This window comes from Lissotriton helveticus, chromosome 8 (assembly GCF_964261635.1).
Source record: "Lissotriton helveticus chromosome 8, aLisHel1.1, whole genome shotgun sequence".
Taxonomy (NCBI): domain Eukaryota; kingdom Metazoa; phylum Chordata; class Amphibia; order Caudata; family Salamandridae; genus Lissotriton; species Lissotriton helveticus.
This window is the reverse complement of record NC_136069.1, coordinates 784,718,759-784,739,070: the sequence shown is the minus strand read 5'-3', so window position 1 is coordinate 784,739,070 and position 20,312 is coordinate 784,718,759.

Here is a 20,312-nt window from a genome sequence, read left to right as displayed (position 1 = left end):
AGTATTGGTGTGTCAATGGTTTCAAAAATTATACTCTGTATTTAACACTGGGTGTAACAGAGGTTATATTAAAGTGTGAGGAGATGCATTGTATTGTCACATGAATGATATCATCAGTGATGTGGTCATTGATGTCAAATGAGATGTCATCAGTGATGTCATCAGTGATGTCATTTGAGATGTCATCAGTGATGTCATTTGAGATGTTATCAGTGATGTCATTTCAGATGTCATCAGTGATGTCATCAGTGATGTCATTTGAGATGTCATCAGTGATGTCATCAGTGATGTCACTGACCATGTCATGAATGATGTAATATGTGACATCATCAGCAGTGGATTGCGGGTGCGCGATATATAGTTAGTGCAACTAACTATATATGGAATTTTAATGGTTTTGTGTGAGTAAAATAAGGTTTTTTAAATGCTAATTCCTAACTATATATGGTCTATAACCTATGGTTTTTTCAGTGAATTTTCAAGGTTTTGTAAATGCTAATTCCTAACTATATATGATCTATAACCTATGGTTTTTTCAGTGAATTTCAATGGTTTTTTAATAGCAAATATCATAAGCTGTCGAATGTCAAGTACGTGGTAAGTGAAAACATTTTCGTGTTTATGCACACTGATCTGCTTTGAATGGTGCCCCCCCCCTCATTTCTATTAGGAGTACTCTCTCTTTGCACATAGTGAAGGGTAGTTAACGCAGGCCTTTGCCCCCGTTGTAATACGTCGTGCCTGCTTCTCTCTCCATTTGATTGATTGTTATCCAAGTATTTACTGTTTTAGAATTGGTTCTCTTTGGTTCATTCTCTATTTACAAACAAACACAGAGTCGCAATACTCTGTTTAGTCTTTGCAGATAACGAAAAATCGTGTAAAAAAAGAAAGAAAAGGAATCGAGCAAAATCAGTAGGCCACTAACGGGATCTCTTTTTGACCTCGCTAAAATAGAAACATTAGGAACAACCCCTCATGACAAATACAAAACTAGTGAGATGAACTGAACTCCACACAATGATGGCTGCAAAACAGCTCGGCTCCGCCACCCACCCCGCCCAAAATAACGATAAAGAGCGGCTGCCATGATTGGTTGCGGAATGGCCACGACGGAGCTACGAAATGGTACTGCTCTCATGCTAACCCCAGCTTCAGTCTGAAACATCCAGAAACACTGTAGACTACCAATTCGATCAGTTCCGGTAGCGCCCCAATGTAACCCGGTAGAGAAGAACTAGCCCTCCCCTCTTTGACTGATGGTTCTTGTTGCCTGTCCCTTCTGTTGTCATTTAACAGAACTATTTAGCCTGCTGAAAGGGGTTGTGTTCCGACCGCTGGTTGGTGGAGACATTTTGACTATATTCTGGACCTGCGTTGTCGCGTAATGCGTCATATGACGCGCCGCGTTAGCGCATCCGGAAGTCATCCGGGGCGCGCAGCGCGTAACGTAAGCATAACAAGTCATGTGACTTGTTAATAAAACTTTTCATTGGTTCATTTTACTTTTCTTATTCTAATGATGAAAGGCTTGGTCATATGACCTAAAAATTACGCTTTTTATTACTTCCGAACATTATTTTTTCTTAAATATATGTTATAATGTTCCAGGCTAATGTACTTTCCCGGAAAATTTACAACTGTCCTGCAAGTAAAATATATTCTTTTTTCGAAAAAAAGAGCGTTTCTTCGTCCCATGACGGAGCCGTTGAGCAAAAGAGGGTCGACCTGCTGTCTTAGTCGCCGATACGCCTGAATATGAGATTCTTATCGATCACTTTATGTTGCAGGAATAGAAAACACAACAGCCCTTGACCATTTATCTTTACTGCGTTCCTTCGTATTATACCTTTTACCCTTCATGTAATTGGTCTGCTTTATTTCACTTGCCTTTTAATGATTCTAAAACAGTGACTATTATTAAAAACTTTACCAATGTATATACTACTACCATGTTTTCTTTTAAAAACCTTTATTGTGAAAATTTCATTATACAAATACGAGCCTATAACCACGTGGGCCGGCCACGGAGCAAACTGTAATCGTATATATGATGAGTAGACATTTACACTGTAGAGGAACGTAACGGGCGGGCCATTAGGTTGCAAGAACTAAGGTGTCTAACAGTTACGGAATCGGTGGACGTACATTTTATAATTAAAATACGACAGGGCCAGTTACAATAAAATTATCTAGATATACATTTGCGGGCAAGTACCATGGGTGACGTTAATTTGAACTTTCAATAGTACAGTAATCAATAACACATCAGAACTTAATATCAATAGGGATGTTGAAATATTCAATCAATTCTCGTCCCCGCCCGCCATGTGCTTCAAAACTGCATACGTATCTCGTGATTTCAAGGTTCTGCAACCAGTACACAACAAGGAGTTACGAGTCCCATTTATTCCGGCGCCATTTTGGGCAAAGACGGCAGGTCCAGGATATAGTCAAAATGTCTCTACCAACCATCGACTATGATGATGTTCATATGCTGTATTTATTAGAGTAACACTCATCTGTCCACATGAAATTAATTTGCCACAATCTAAACATGTCATTTTAATCTTTCCAAAGTTCTTCTAAATATTTGGGACCGTTTCCCTTGCCTCTGATGCTGTCAGTGCCACTTCTTTGATGAATGTACTAGCAGGTCAGGGGTTCTCCTCCAAATCTCTCTTTTATGCAGCACTATAATTAATTGGTGCCACCTCTCCATATGACGATGCATGGTATAGTTACCATAACTATATTTTTTTTCGGTTCCTCTGGAGAGTTCATCGTGGCAGATGAAGCGTGTAACGTACCGGGCATTTACCTTTTTTTGCATGTACAGGAAAGGAAAAAAAAATCGAGCGTCCGAGTTCTAAGGTGTCCCAGGGCCATTTTAGTGGACCAGGCCCAAATCCAAAGAACAGGCCGCCATTTTGAGAGTCCTGTTGCAGCCGCCTGTCGCTGTAGCATCAAGAGCAGCCGAAACTCAGCTGAATGGCAACTGAAACGGTAAAGGGGCGCGCCACTACAGCAGACGAGCCTCCACCTAGGAAGGCCCGTTCACGCCGCCTCCCCACCCCCTCCTTCGGGCACCCCACGCCGTTATTCGGAGCAGTATTGTAGGATGGCCACACCAGTGCGGCAACTTGCTAGACATCACCTCGGTGGTAACCGAATCTCAACGCCTTGTGGTGTCTTCTATTCAGAAAACATTGTTATGCTGCCTTCGACCTATTCGCCGCAAGTGCGCACACAACTCAACTCATAGCTTGCTAGACACCACCTCGATGCCATCCGGATCTTGGAATCTCAGCGCCTTTTGGTGTCTTCTCTTCAGAAAATATTGTTACGCTGCCTTTGGCCCCATTCGCACATCGGTCCGCTACTGACGCCATCTCACAGGCTAATGGGGCGCCCCACGCCGACTTTCAGCATTGTAGGATGACCACACCAGTACAGCAACTTGCTAGACATCACCTCGGTGCCATCCGGATCTCGGCGCCCCACTCCAGATGAAGTGCCTCTCAACTATGAAACCACCACGGTGACATCCGGATCTTGGCGCGTTGTGCTGCCTTCGGCCTATTCGCACATCGGTCTGCTACTGACGCCATCTCACAGGCTAATGGGGCGCCCCACGCCGAGTTTCAGCATTGTAGGATGACCACACCAGTACAGCAACTTGCTAGACATCACCTCGGTGCCATCCGGATCTCGGCGCCCCACTGCAGATGAAGTGCCTCTCAACTATGAAACCACCACGGTGACATCCGGATCTTGGCGCGTTGTGCTGCCTTCGGCCTATTCGCACATCGGTCCGCTACTGACGCCATCTCACAGACTAATGGGGCGCCCCACGCCGAGTTTCAGCATTGTAGGATGACCACACCAGTACAGCAACTTGCTAGACATCACCTCGGTGCCATCCGGATCTTGGCATCTCAACGCCTAGTGGTATCTTCCATACAGAAAATATGGTTGCGCTGCCTTTGGCCCCATTCGCACATCGGTCCGCAACTTAGACATCACCTCGGTGCCATCCGGATCTTGGCATCTCAGCGCCTTGTGGTGTCAGTCAGAAAATATTGTTGCGCTGCCTTTGGCCCCATTCGCACATCAGTCCGCTACTGACACCATCTCACAGGCCAACAGGGCGCCCCACGCCGACTTTTACCATTGTAGGATGGCCACACCAGTGCCACAACTTGCTAGACACCACCTCGGTGCCATCCGGATCTTGGCATCTCAGCGCCTTGTGGTGTCTTCTATTCCGAAAATATTGTTGCGCTGCCTTTGGCCCCATTCGCACATCGGTCCGCTACTGCCGCCATCTCACAGGCCAACGGGGCGCCCCACGCCGACTTTCAACATTGTAGGATGGCCACACCAGTGCGGCAACTTACTAGACACCACCTCGGTACCATCCGGATCTTGGCGCGTTGTGCTGCCTTCGGCCTATTCGCACATCGGTCCGCTACTGATGCAAACTCACAGGCCAACGGGGCGCCCCACGCCGACTTTCAGCATTGTAGGATGGCCACACCAGTGCTGCAACTTGCTGGACACCACCTCGGTGCCATCCGGATCTTGGCGCGTTGTATTGCCTTCGGCCTATTCGCACATCGGTCCGCTACTGACGCCGCCTCACGTGCCAATGTATTTTCTCCGCATTTTATACCCTATGCCGCATAACAGGTCATGTGACTTGTTTATAAAACTTTTCATTGGTTCATTTTACTTTTGGTTTCCTAATGATGGAAGGCTTGATCATATGACCTAAAAACAACACTTTTCATTGGATGAAAACTTTTTTTTTTTCCCAAACGATGAAAGCCCCACCTTGTTTCTGGATGTTTCAGACTGAAGCTGGCGTCAGCATGAGAGCACCACCATCTCGTAGCTCCGTCGTGGTCATTCCGCGAGCAATCATGGCAACCGCTCCCCACCAGAAGCCTACAGGAGTCGGGGGCCCCCAAAACTTTTGATGAATCCTCAAGGCGGAGGGGACGCTTTCGAGAATGGGGTCCAAGATCTAGCAGACAAGCGTCCGATTTCCAAGGTGTCCCAGGGCCATTTCAGTGGACCAGGCCCAAAAAGGAAAAAGCCTGCCGCCATTTTGAGAGTCCTGTGACAGCCGCCTATCGCTGCACCGCAAGAGAGGGCGCAACTCAGCTGAATGGCGGATTTTGACACAGTGGACCAAAAACGGACGGAATGGCAACTGAAACGGTAAAGGGGCGCCCCACTACAACAGATGACACTCCACCTGGAGAGGCCCGTTCACGCCGCCTCCCCCGGGGCGCCCCACGCCGTTATTCGGAGCAGCATTGTAGGATACCAAAACCAGTGCGGCAACTTACTGGACATCACCTTGGTGCCATCATTCTGCTGCCTTGGAACTATTCGCACAACAGTTTGCTACTGATGACCCACCCCCCGCGACGCCCCGCGCCGGAAATCTGGACGTTGTGCTGCGTTGGGACTATTCGCACAGCCGACCGCTACTTCGTTGTTTTTCCCTAAAAATGTTTATATGTTATTACTATTTTTGTTTTCTTGTATATATTTATAAGTTATTAAAGTTTTATAATCTTACTACTTTGTCGGAGTGCTATATATTTTTAATGTGACACATAATTGTAAAAACTTTGATGTACAAAGAGTCATCCCTGGAATCTTCCGCTTCAGGCTCGGTCCCCTCCCCAATCACAATACAGGATGGTTTTCAGATAATAGGAACGCGTCTGCTGTGACGGATCTCATCGAGTGTGGGCCTTGATCTACTATAACTCCTTTGAAGAGGGGTGATTCTTTACAGCTGGGGCCATAAACTACATCTGCAGGGCTAGCTGATACCCTAGGACCAGCCTGGACAATCGGACACAGAGGAAAAGGAGTGTCAGAGGGTGCGGTAGTGAATAGGGCGAAAGGGAGGTGTCGGGCGGGCACAGGGTGTGATTCTCAGGGAAGAGCAGCGCAGATGGGGGGAGGTTTATTACCCATGCATAAGACAGAGAGCGGGGGTGACCACTGCCTGGGGGAGATGCTTGCGAGGGTGGGGAGCCATGCTAAGGATCGACAGCGTGCACAGAGTGGGTCTGGTCAAGGCATCTAAAATGGCTGCCGTGCACGACAAAAGTGTGGCATTTGAAAAAAGACAAGATGGCGCAGACAATGTTTTTCAACACTTCCTGATTTCCTTCGAATCGAACGTTAACAGACGTTGGGGCATATTACCAAAGTTAAGCGATATTTATCCCTAACGATGCTTAGCAACGATTTTTTTACCGCTAAGCATCGTCAGAAATTATCGCAGATAAACCTTGCTATTATCAAGGTTTATCGCAAATACGATAATAAACGACCGCAATGCATTAATATCGCTGAAAACTCAGCGATATTCATGCATTACCGAGCTAATGCTCTTAGCCATGTTATCCACCTCCCATTGGATAACATGGCTAAGAACTGCTCAGGGCAGGTGCTAGCTTTTGGAGATATTCGCTCTTATCTCGAATATTTCCAAAAGTTGATAATAGGAGATAGCGATGTTAGCGACTGTTTCCAGTCGCTAACATCTTGGCATGCCCACTTTGCATGTCATTAGTGATAAATATCACTCACATGCAAAGTGGGGCCCAAGATGGTCGCTATCTCCTACTAGCCGTCGCTAACTGGTGTTAGCAACAGTTAGGTAATACAGATATAATTTTATCTCCGCGAAGCGGAGCGCTGTTACAGATATATATCTTGTTTTTGAACGTTAATTTCTCAAAATCCACTGAAGCACATATATTGAGACCTAGCAAAGGCACATCGAGCTACCAGTCCCTACAATTTTGCCAAGTTTCGTGCAAATCCATTCAGCCGTTCGATTATTATTATTATTATTTTTTTTCCCCGCGGGGCCCTTTTAAAACCTCCACATCAAACCTAAGAGGTCAAGGAGGATCTACTATGCCCCCTTATGGTCATTTGCCCCTTCGCTTTGGCCTCCTCTTGTCTCTCGATCCTACCGAGAGACAAGATGGCGGCCGCTACGGACTGTTTGCAATGTTTACAGACGCCGGAGAACCAATCAGCTTCGCAAACCTCCGTTACGCGAAGCGGAGCGCTGTTACAGATATATATCTTTTTTTGAACGTTAATTTCTCAAAATCCACTGGAGCACATATATTGAGACCTAGCAAAGGCACATCGGGCTACCAGTCCCTAATATTTTACCAAGTTTCGTGCAAATCCATTCAGCCGTTCGATTATTATTATTATTATTTTTTTTTGCCCCGCGGGACCCTTTTAAAACCTCCACATCAAACCTAGGGGGTCAGCGAGGATCTACTATGCCCCCTTATGGTCATTTGCCCCTTCGCTTTGGCCTCCTCTTGTCTCTCGATCCTACCGAGAGACAAGATGGCGGCCGCTACGGACTGTTTGGAATGTTTACAGACGCCGGAGAGCCAATCAGCTTCGCTACGCGAAGTTCCGTTACGCGTAAAGTCCGCGAACCGGAGCGCTGCCCGGTCCGCTGTTACAGATATATATCTTTTTTTGAACGTTAATTTCTCAAAATCCACTGGAGCACATATATTGAGACCTAGCAAAGGCACATCGGGCTACCAGTCCCTACAATTTTGCCAAGTTTCGTGCAAATCCATTCAGCCGTTCGGGCTAAAAGTGAGGCCAACCGCCCTATGGAAAACTCAATGTTAAAAACACGTTTTGGGACCCCCCTTTTTTCTCGGCCCCCCCTTGACGAACCCCCCCAAATTTTCAAGGGCTGCTCAGAAACAAAATGTGCCATTTTCCTGAAAATTTCAGCCAATTCCGTCCACAAACGCCAAAGTTATTAGACATAGAATTTTCAAAAATCCCATAGAGAAAAAATCCTAACTATATATACCTACTGGCGACCGCCAGTAGGTAATATATATATATATATATATATATATATATCCAAAAAGTATGCTGTGGGAACATGGAGTTCACACTTTTCCATATTTACAAAAAGTTGATTTTCTTTCAGTCTTTGTAAAATAGCCCTGACATGAGTCTTGTGTTGAGACAGAAGAAGAATAGATCAGTGTGTCATCGAGGTAAGCAATAGCACACATGTCTAAGAGTTATCTCAAAACCTAATTTATAAAAAAACTTAAAAGCAGCGGGAGCATTGCAGAGTCCAAAGGGCCTAGCCAAATACTTATACAATCCAAATTCGGTACAGAAGTCAGTTTTCCATTCCTCATGGAGGGATCTATAGTCAATGCAAGAACGGAGAGCTCCATGCTTTTCACGAATGAAAAATAGAGGAGAAGAGACCGAGAATGACATGGTCTGCTAAGACCAATGCTGAGCATTTCTTCAAGGTATTCAAGAAGGTGTACATTTTCCTTATTGGTCAATGCGTAAATTCTGCTACAAGGGATCGGAGCCCCAGGCACCAAATCTATATGACAGTCATAAGGTCCATGGCGTGGAAGAGCATTAGCTTTCACTTTATCAAAGACTTCAGTCAGATCATGTAAACATAAATGTAATTTTGGGTTGATAACTTCTTCTGTTGCCATCACTTCCTTCAGTAAAGAACCACTTTACCAGCATTTCTCTACAAACACCTCGAACAAAAGGTAATGATCTGTTCACCTAAGCAATAACTGGATTGTGTTTTGTGAGCCATGGAACACCTAGAATGGCTGGAAATCGAGTTTGAATTAAATCAAACTCCACAGATCCTTGAGGAATCTTTTGGCTAAGTAAACAGAGACTCACCATAGAATGTGTAAAAGGACCAGACTTAATAGCATTTCCATCTATGAATTTTACTTCATCTGTACAATCTTTAAATACAGTAGGAATACCGAAATGGGTGGCCAATGATATATCCATGAAGTTTCCAGTAGCACCTGAATCAATCATAATACTAATATCAGTTGTATGCTCTTCCCATAACACTAGCGCATGAATGAAAAAGTGTTCTTGGGATTGTATAGAAGGGATTTGGGCCAGAACACTTAAGAGCACAAGATCAGAGCAACCCGAAATGCTTGTCTCAACAGGCTTCAGGTTTGTTAGTTTCCTGACTCACGTCTTCATTTTGGAAGAGTGGAGTCTCGTGCAAATGGCCTTTTTGTCCACAATACAAACATAACTTCAGGTTCCTTCTTCTTTATCTCTCATCTGCACTTAAAGGCCCTCTCCTACTACCTATCTGCATAGGTTCTGGTTCCTCTACCATCTTTTCAGGTTCTGATTTTCCTTCTTTATATAAGAATGCCCTAACTTCTGCGCGTCCTCTATCTCTACATCTTTTAGATAATCTGTGATATAATTTAACTATAAGATCAATTAATTCACTGCAAGATTTAGGCAGATCCAGGGGTGTAACAAAGGCCCCCGCAGCCCACGCGGTGCGGGGGGGCCCAAAGCTCCAGGGGGCCCCTTCGGCACTGCACTCTGTCCGGAGAACTCTTAATTGAGCCCGGAGGGGGCCCCTCTACATACCTTGCAGGGAGGCCCCCTCAATTTTCGTTACGCCAGTGGGCAAATCTACTCTTTGTGCTAAGAGATTTTGTATTTCACCTCGCAAATCCCCTGTAGAAAAGTGAACTATGTTTTGCATCTGGCCACTCAGCTTCAACTACCAATCGATCGAAGTTAGAAATATATATCATTAAATCTCTGTTTCCATATCTTAAATTGAGTAATTCTGAATCAACTGATTGCATGAATAAATGAAGATTGACTGGCCTTTTTGACTCTGCTTTACAGGTGTTGTAATTATTTAACAAAAGATCATTACTCTCTACTAAAGAAATGAACATAGATGCTGCAAGGTTTCTTAAATAGGATAATACAAACAGCAATTTTGACGGTTCTGTTGGAAAACATGCTGCCTTGCACAAGAAGTGTAGCTGGCATTGATTAATAAATGTAGGGACAATAACAGGATCCCCTGTGAACCTTTCGGGTAGGGCCAAAGGAATAGAAGAAGGAGTGGTAACTGGAAAAACTGGTGTTCCAGTCCTGTACTAATTCCTAAAGAAGAAGTGGGAATTGTGCCACCAGAAGCAGGATTAATGTTACCAGTGCTTTGCAATGCATCTACTCTCTCTGATAATGCCTGTGTCTCCTTTTGCACTTCTTTTACACAAGAAGTGTAGCTGGCATTGATTAATAAATGTAGTGAACATTACAGGATACCCTGTGAACCTTTCGGGTGCGGCTAAATGAATAGAAGGAGGAGTGGTAACTGGAAAAACTGGTGTTCCGGTCCTGTACTAATTCCTAAAGAAGAAGTGGGAAATGTGCCACCAGAAGCACCCATACTTGCCCCAGGAGCAGGATTAATGTTACCGATGGTTTGCAATGTATCTACTCTCTCTGATAATGCCTGTGTCTCCTTTTGCAGATTTCCTATCATGTGTGCAAGATCGGCAAATGTGATATCTCATCCTTCCACGTCGCTCAGACAGAATTTAAGCATGAGCTTGGTGTTCTGGCAGGTTATTTCCTTATATTTTATTTTGCAGGAGAGACATGAAGTCATGAAGCTAATTCCCAATGTAACCCTCAAACTAAGAAAACCCAACAAGGTCAAAGTTTACCAAGCTCGATGAGGAAGAGGAGATGGGAAGAGAAAAAACAAAAATGTCCCTCGCAGAATGCTCCTGGGTGCGACTGTTTTCTCAGGCCAGATAAGGTTCTCCGTATGAAAAGAGGAGAGAGTGAGAGATAACTTGTGTTTTCGTGTGTGAAATAATTAAATAGAAAGAGGTCAGAAATATCTACCTCATTTAATCCACGCTCCCTATTGTGGATATGACTGAATAGTGGGCTTAACAGTATTCGCATGTGATGATCTAGGAAACAAAATAAAAATGTGTTAGGTGAGGAATATTAATGAACATTCACTAAAATACTGTCTTTATGTTTTCTCCCACATACCTAAAATATACTGTAAAGCAAGGAAATTAGGTCCCAAACTCTAACTCATGATAATTACTTGAGCAAAGACATCTATTCCTCTCACTTTGTCTTTAAAACCATAACCATTAACAAACAGAAAAGGAAAAAAACTAAATACAGAACCTTCTCTCTCTATAAATGTACCCTGCGTTATTCTTAATACTTTCCTATATATTGTCCTAGCACATTAACCATCTTTACTTCTGTTGTGCGATGTTCTAAGGTATGACTATGCCAACAAGAATCATTGAAGTCTATGTATCACCACAATTAGTAGAAATCATCAAATAAGTATCTCTGGATTATACTTTCTTTATAGTGAATAGCGCGTTACCCATGCTTTGAAGAATTGCTGATTCTTTAAATGTCTTTTCTCGTTTTACAGATTGCCAAGTCTCCAGGATCCAAATTGCTGAAATGCCACTGGAGCCATCAGGACCAGGAAGGAAAGGAAAGCCAAAGGAACCCAACAAAGCTGCTGTGAACGCTGAGACAGCATTGAAATACCCAGAAGAAAAAGGTAGGTGAACTCGACGGCAGGAAGCAGTAGGCACGAAAAACTGCTAGAAGGCAAATCAGCTTCCAGTTGTCTCTCCATGACTCTTATGTCGGTTTGCTCTGCCCCGCCGCATCTAACAACTTGATTGCGGCAGGCATGACACTAAGACAATTTAACTAAAGAGACTGAAGGGACAGAAAACCTTGAGGAAAATATAGTGTCCAACCTAACCTTAACTAATGGGGGTGTAGCGAGGGTAAGATGGGAGCAGTTGCTCCTAAGTGTGGATTGATTAATGCCTTCTCACTGGTGAAACATTAACCAGAACTAAACCTACTGCTGGATTCAAAAGAATGGGATATTCTTTTTGTAACAGAAACTTGAATCCCTCTGGACTCAAGAGTAGATCTGGGCTTTGCATGCCCACTGGGTTACAAAGTAATACATCAAACCAGAACCAGAAAGAGAGGAGGAGGGGTAGAAAACATCTTTAGAGAAAGGTGGGAACAGTTAATTCTTCAAATTGACAAGGTGCAGGGGTGAAACTACTGGGTTTCTCCCTGAAGGAAAGAAGTAGACGGCCCTTTCAGTTCTATGTTAGAGACCTCCAGGGACCCTCCAGGACTTTATTCAACCATTTTTAAGTTGGTTTCAAACTTGGCCCTGACCCACTCTAACTTTTTCGTGTTAGAGAATTTTAATAATTGGGCTGAGAACAGTTCACATAATCAAAGCAGGGAGTTTTCAAGCACATTTGAGATAATAAGACTCCAGCAACATATTAAGGATCCTTTACATAAAGAGGGTCACACCTTTGATATAATACTTTCACCACCAGACAAGATTGTAGTCAGGAATCGGATCCCAGTAAGTTGGTCAGACCATTCACTAGGGGTCTTTAAATTAGTCAGCCCCAAATTGCAGGTAGTTGAAAAAGCAGCTAACAAAACAGTACAAGGAAGAACCTGGGCTAAACTAAGGTGGATGAAAGAGGAAAGGATATTTGATACCTCAAATTGTTATTTTGATACAGATACAGTAGACAATAATTATGAACATTTACAAAAGTCAATTATTTATACACTAGATATGACAATACCAGTGAAAACACTGACAATTAAATGAAGACCTTAAGCTCCCTGGTTTATATCAACCATGAAGGAAAGTAAAACTAACTGTGGAAAGCAGGAAAGACACTGGTGAAGGGCCTACGTAGAAAAGACAAGCTGCAGTTAAAACATTTTTTTAAACAATTATAAAAATGAAATTGTGAAAGCTAAAGAAAGCTATTACACTAATACCCTCACTAAAGCCACCAATAGATCAAACAGAAAGAGATGGCTAACCCACATTGTGCAAAACCATTACAAGAACTGTGCAATAATTCATCTGATTACTTTAATAACAAAATTGACTTGATCATAAAGGATATGAACAATGATAGTACACTGTCTGGAAATGAACCTCAGATTGACTAGAAGTTAATCAGCACTATTTCCTCTCCAGTGGAACTGTGGAAATGGAAGGGCTGTGCCGTAAATTAGAACACATGGAACTCCTAAAAGAAAAAGAGTTTAGTGTCCTGGATATGTCAATTTCTTTGGGCTCTCTTCTAGATCCAATTCCTACCATTATATGTATAGAAAAAGCGAATGTTCTTTATCCAAACCTGTTAAAGATATGAAATCAAACCCTGTCCACTGGCAAATATCCACTTTATCAAAAACTTTAGTCAGATCATGTAAACATAAATGCAATTTTGGGCTGATAACTTCTTCTCTTGCCATCACTTCCTTTTGTAAAGAACCACTTTACCAGCATTTCTCTACAGACACCTCAGAACGAAAGGTAATGTTCTGTTCACCTAAGCAATAACTGGATTGTGTTTTGTGAGCCATGGAACACCTAGAATGGCTGGAAATCGAGTTTGAATTAAATCAAACTCCACAGTTCCTTGAGGAATCTTTCGGCTAAGTAAACAGAGACTCACCATACAATGTGTAAAAGGACCAGACTTAATAGCATTTCCATCTATGAGTTTTACTTCATATGTACAATCTTTAAATACAGTAGGAATACCGAAATGGGTGGCCTATGATATATCAGCAAATCAAGATGGAGAGAGAGGACTAGATAGGCTAGTCCGGATCCCCTGGTTTATATATAGTAAGATCAAGAAAGGACTAGCTTAGTTGTGGTGGCGAGACTCAGAGGGTACGTCTGTGGGCAAACCATTTGGTTTGGTCATGCAGCCCTCACCCACCAACCTAGTTGGTGGCATGCTTCATCATCGGGCCCACCACAGTGACACCAAATGTGTCCCGGGTGTGCTGCGACTCCAGATTACTGAGGAGCTGGTATACTTACTGAGTGTGATGTGATAAGTGGGTGTGAACGTGATGTTTAAAAGCTATGCAGGTAGTCCCAGTTCCCGAGGGTATAAGGATAATTTTAATGTCTCGGCCCCTGCTAGCAGATAAAAAGGCAAGTGGACGTTATGGAGTGAATTATGAGCTCCTACGTCCTGTGTGGTCTACATGTTTCAGCCAGGCCTTTTGTTTACATCTGGCTTTCCTCAGGACCAATGAGTATGTGTGGGTGATAAAATAAATAAATTATATTAAGTGGTTGGTGTGTGTTAAGAAAGTGTCGCACTCGCTAAGGTGCTATACGTGTTAGAGGGGGATTCCCTCTGCTTTACAGTACACATAACATCAAGACACAAACAGACATACAAGAAAGAGCCAGTGAGAATGGTATTCTTATAACACAACATGTTGCCGGCTTCTAAGGTGCGTGAACGACCTAGAGCGGTAGGTAGAACGTGGCCATGAGGATTTGCATGGCAGATGTGATTTATAGCGTTTTTTAAAACAACGAAGTGGCGGTGGTGGGCTAAACAGCGATACGAGCATAGCGTGAGGTGCAGGTAAGTACAAAACATTTTCCTCACACTTGCTATTTGCTGTTAAAGCCTCCTGGGTCACCTGGCAGGGAGAGAAGACCCTAGGCATTGTAAAAAGGCATAGGTTAGGGCTGAGCCTGTTGGGAGAAAGATACTGCTGCTTACCTAGATCGTAGAGGTGAATCAGCATGGTTACTCACGGAATTGCCGATCTGCGTGCTCCTGCGACCTATCGTCCTGCTCCGGTGTCCCGAGTGAAGGTTAGAGCTTCTAGGGCGGGTTTAAATAGCCCGTATTATTCACAGCACCTGGGGCAGGAGTGAAAATAGTGGGTGTGGTCGCGCAGAAAGCGTAAAGTCATCTCCCGTACAGCGCATGTGTGCGCGATCAGTGCTGGTTACGCGCATGCGCGGAGTGGAGACTCTGTACTGGAGAGCGCTTGCGCAATGAGTGCTAATGAAGTTCCAATGGTGGTGGCAGCGCTAGGGGTAACCGACCATGTTGCGGTCAAGTTAAAGATGGGACTATTTGCCAATCGGGTTAAGGACTTGAAAGGGAATTGAATTAAAATTGAACAGATTAAAAGGGGTTAAAAGTGATACAGACTGGGGACAGACCACGAGTCAGAACGAATCTAGGAATATAGAACAAGGGGCTGATTAGTTAGACAGCGCATTCCACGGAATGGAATCATTGAGCCCCTCTATATGTGTAGAGAGGCGATATATCCAGCGCTGTTCTTTGTTAAGGAGAGTTTTCTCATTGTAGTCAGATACTTCAAATTGTTCAATCACTGTCCATGTAAAGTCATTAGGGGTGTGATTGTGGGTGAGGAAGTGTTGTGTCAGTTTACTGATGTTTTTACCACAGCGCATGGTGCTTCTGTGCTCCGTCATCCTGGTCCTGACTTTTCGGGTGGTCATGCCAATGTATCTGAGACCACACCGGCATGTGATGAGGTACACAAGATTGGATGAATTACAATTGGTAAACTGGCGTTGTATCCAGGTTTTGCCGTTTTCCAGAGCAAGTGTCTTGGAAGGGGTGGTCAGGTGACAGACACTACAGTTGTTACAAGGTTGGTGGCCTGTTATTGTAGGTAGGCCCCAGGCGTTTAAGATCGTATTGCCTGTCGGCCGGGGATTTTCCCTTGGTCTAGTGGACACCAATTGATCTTTAAGGTTCTTTGCTCTTTTGTAAGCAAACCGTGGTGGCTCCCACTCTCTGGTGCCAGAATTAATGATTTTCCAGTTTCTGCGGATTATGTTGGAAACCTGGTTTGAGGCTGTGTTGTAGGTGGTGACACACGTCAAGGTGGGCGTTTCCGGTGGTTTGACGAGGGTTTCCAAGAGTTTTACTTCATATGTACAATCTTTAAATACAGTAGGAATACCGAAATGGGTGGCCTATGATATATCCATGAAGTTTCCAGTAGCACCTGAATCAATCATAATACTAATATCAGTTGTATGCTCTTCTCATAACACTAAAGCATGAATGAAAAAGTGTTCTTGGGATTATATAGAAGGGATTTGGGCCAGAACACTTGAGAGTACAAGATTAGAGCAACCCGAAATGCTTGTTTCAACAGGCTTCAGGTCTGTCAGTTTCCTGACTCACCTCTTCATTTTGGAATAGTGGAGTCTCTGCAAATGCCCTTTTTGTCCACAACACAAACATAACTTCAGGTTTCTTCTTCTTGATCTCTCATCTGCACTTAAAGGCCCTCTCCCACTACCTATCTGCATAGGTTCTGGTTCCTCTCCCATCTTTTCAGGTTCTGATTTTCTTTCTTTATATAAGAATACCCTAACTTCTGTGCGTCCTCATCTCTATATCTTTTAGATAATCTGTGATATAATTTATCTACAAGATCAATTAATTCACTGCAAGAATTAGGCAGATCTACTCTTTGTGCTAAGAGACTTTGTAATTCACCTCGCAAATCCTCTGTCGAAAAGTGAACAATGTTTTGCATCAGGCCACTCAGCTACCAATCGATCAAAGTTAGAAATATAGATCATTAAATCTCGGTTTCCATGTCTTAAATTGAGTAATTCTGAATCAACTGATTGCTTGAATGAATGAAGATCGACTGGCCTTTTTGACTCTGCTTTACAGGTGTTGTAATTATTTAACAAAAGATCATTACTCTCTACTAAAGAAATGAACATAGATGCTGCAAGGTTTTTTAAATAGGATAATACAAACAGCAATTTTGACGGTTCTGTTGGAAAACATGCTGCCTTGCACAAGAAGTGTAGCTGGCATTGATTAATAAATGTAGTGAACATTACAGGATACCCTGTGAACCTTTCGGGTGCGGCTAAATGAATAGAAGGAGGAGTGGTAACTGGAAAAACTGGTGTTCCGGTCCTGTACTAATTCCTAAAGAAGAAGTGGGAAATGTGCCACCAGAAGCACCCATACTTGCCCCAGGAGCAGGATTAATGTTACCGATGGTTTGCAATGTATCTACTCTCTCTGATAATGCCTGTGTCTCCTTTTGCAGATTTCCTATCATGTGTGCAAGATCGGCTAATGTAATATCTCATCCTTCCACGTCGCTCAGACAGAATTTAAGCATGAGCTTGGTGTTCTGTCAGGTTATTTCCTTATATTTTATTTTGCAGGAGAGACATAAAGCCATGAAGCTAATTCCCAATGTAACCCTCAAACTAAGAAAACCCAACAAGGTCAAAGTTTACCAAGCTCGATGAGGAAGAGGAGATGGGAAGAGAATAAACAAAACTGTCCCTCGCAGAATGCTCCTGGGTGCGACTGTTTTCTCAGGCCAGGTAAGGTTCTCGTATGAAAAGAGGAGAGAGTGAGAGATAACTTGTGTTTTCGTGTGTGAAATAATTAAATAGAAAGAGGTCAGAAATATCTACCTCATTTAATCCACTCTTCCTATTGTGGATATGACTGAATAGTGGGCTTAACAGTATTTGCATGTGATGATCTAGGAAACAAAATAAAAATATGTGTTAGGTGAGGAATAATAATGAACATTCACTAAAATACTGTCTTTATGTTTTCTCCCACATACCGAAAATATACTGTAAAGCAAGGAAACTAGGTCCCAAACTCTAACTCATGATAATTACTTGAGCAAAGAAATCTATTCCTCTCACTTTGTCTTTAAAACCATAACCATTAACAAACAGAAAAGGAAAAAAACTAAATACAGGACCTTCTCTCTCTATAAATGTACCCTGCGTTATTCTTAATACTTTCCTATATATTGTTCTAGCACATTAACCATCTTTACTTCTGTTGTGAGATGTTCTTAGGTATGACTATGCCAACAAGAATCATTGAAGTCTATGTATCACCACAATTAGTAGAAATCATCAGATAAGTATCTCTGGATTATACTTTCTTTATAGTGAATAGCGCGTTACCCATGCTTTGAAGAATTGCTGATTCTTTAAATGTCTTTTCTCTTTTTACAGATTGCCAAGTCTCCAGGATCCAAATTGCTGAAATGCCACTGGAGCCATCAAGACCAGGAAGGAAAGGAAAGCCAAAGGAACCCAACGAAGCTGCTGTGAACGCTGAGACAGCATTGAAATACCCAGAAGAAAAAGGTAGGTGAACTCGACGGCAGGAAGCAGTAGGCACGAAAAACTGCTAGAAGGCAAATCAGCTTCCAGTTGTCTCTCCATGCCTCTTATGTCGGTTTGCTCTGCCCCGCTGCATCCAACAACTGGATTGCGGCAGGCTAGACACTAAGACAATTTAACTAAGGAGACTGAAGGGACAGAAAACCTTGAGGAAAATATAGTGTCCAACCTAACCTTAACTAATGGGGGTGTAGCGAGGGTAAGATGGGAGCAGTTGCTCCTAAGTGTGTATTGATTATTGCCTGCTCATTGGTGAAACATTCACCAGAACTAAACCTCCTGTTGGATTGAAAAGAATGGGATATTCTTTTTGTAACAGAAACTTGAATCCCTCTGGACTCAAGAGTAGATCTAGGCTTTGCATGCCCACTGGGTTACAAAGTGATACATCAAACCAGAACCAGTAAGAGAGGAGGAGGGGTAGACATCATCTTTAGAGAAAGGTGGGAACAGTTAATTCTTCAAATTGACAAGGTGCAGGGGGTGAAACTACTGGCTTTCTCCCTAAAGAAAAGAAGTAGGACGGCCCTTTCAGTTCTATGTTAGAGACCTCTAGGGACCCTCCAGGACTTTATTCAACCATTTTTAAGTTGGTTTCAAACTTGGTCCTGACCCACTCTAACTTTTTCGTGTTAGAGAATTTTAATAATTGGGCTGAGAACAGTTCACATAATCAAAGCAGGGAGTTTTTAAGCACATGTGAGATAATAAGACTCCAGCAACATATTAAGGATCCATTACATAAAGAGGGTCACACCTTTGATATAATACTTTCACCATCAGACAAGATTGTAGTCAGGAATCGGATCCCAGTAAGTTGGTCTGACCATTCACTAGGGGTCTTTGAATTAGTCAGCCCCAAATTTGCTCATAGTTGAGAAAGCAGCTAACAGAACAGTACCAGGAAGAACCTGGGCCAAACTAAGGTGGATGAAAGAGGAAAGGATATTTGATATCCTCAAATTGTTATTTTGATACAGATACAGTAAAGAATAATTATGAACATTTACAAAAGTCAATTATTTATACACTAGATATGACAATACCAGTGAAAACACTGACAATTAAATGAAGACCTTAAGCTCCCTGGTTTATTTCAACCTTGAGGGAAAGTAAAACCAACTGTGGAAAGCAGGAAAGACACTGGTGAAGGGCCTACGTAGAAAAAGATAAGCTGCAGGTAAAAAAATGGTTTAAACAATTATAAAAATGAAATTGTGAAAGCTAAAGAAAGCTATTACACTAATACCCTCACTAAAGCCACCAATAGATCAAACAGAAAGAGATGGCTAACCCACATTGTGCAAAACCATTACAAGAACTGTGCAATAATTCATCTGATTACTTTAATAACAAAATTGACTTGATCATAAAGGATATGAACAATGATAGTACGATGTCTGGAAATGACCCTCAGATTGACTAGAAGTTAATCCGCTCTATTTCCTCTCAAGTGGAACTGTGGAAATGGAAGGGCTGTGCCGTAAATTAGAACACATGGAACTCCTAAAAGAAAAAGAGTTTAGTGTCCTGGCTATGTCAATTTCTTTGGGCTCTCTTCTAGATCCAATTCCTACCATTATATGTATAGAAAAAGCGAATGTTCTTTACCCAAACCTGTTAAAGATATGTAATCAAACCCTGTCCACTGGCAGGCGAACCGTCCACTTGCAAAAAAGCCTTAGTCACCCGTTCGTTACAGAAGCCACTGGTCGATGTTACTGATCCCACAACTACAACCCAATCTCTCAACTACTTTATCTGGTGAAGCTCACGGAAAAATACGTCAGTAAAACATTAGCTAGCTATTTAGAAAATCAGGTTTTTGGTAGACTCCTACTAAATGGGCTTTAAACCAGTCCAAAGCATAGAGACAACACTAATCCTGGCAATGGGTGAGCTGAGGATACTGGTTGACAAAGGATAGGTTGCAGTTTTAATACTATTAGATGTGTCAGCTGCATTCAATACTGTCAACAACTAAATACTATTTAGCAGACTAAAAGAGATATGGGGTGGAAGGCACCTTTTTGAACCGGGTTGAGTTTTACCTACCAGAAAACACCTAGCAATTTCCCTTATGCCCTTTAGGTCAGAATTCAAGGAAACTGCACATGGGGTAACCCAGGGATCGGCCTTAAGCCCCATCCTCTTTAATGTCTATTTATGCCCACTTTTGTCTTTGATTAGATCTTTGGAGATCTCATAAATTACACAGATGACACCCAGCTAATTTTATCATTGGGCAATAATAGCATGGCTCAGGTAGACAAATTACATTCCTGTCTAACAGAGAAGGTGATTTGGCTCAGGAGGAATATTC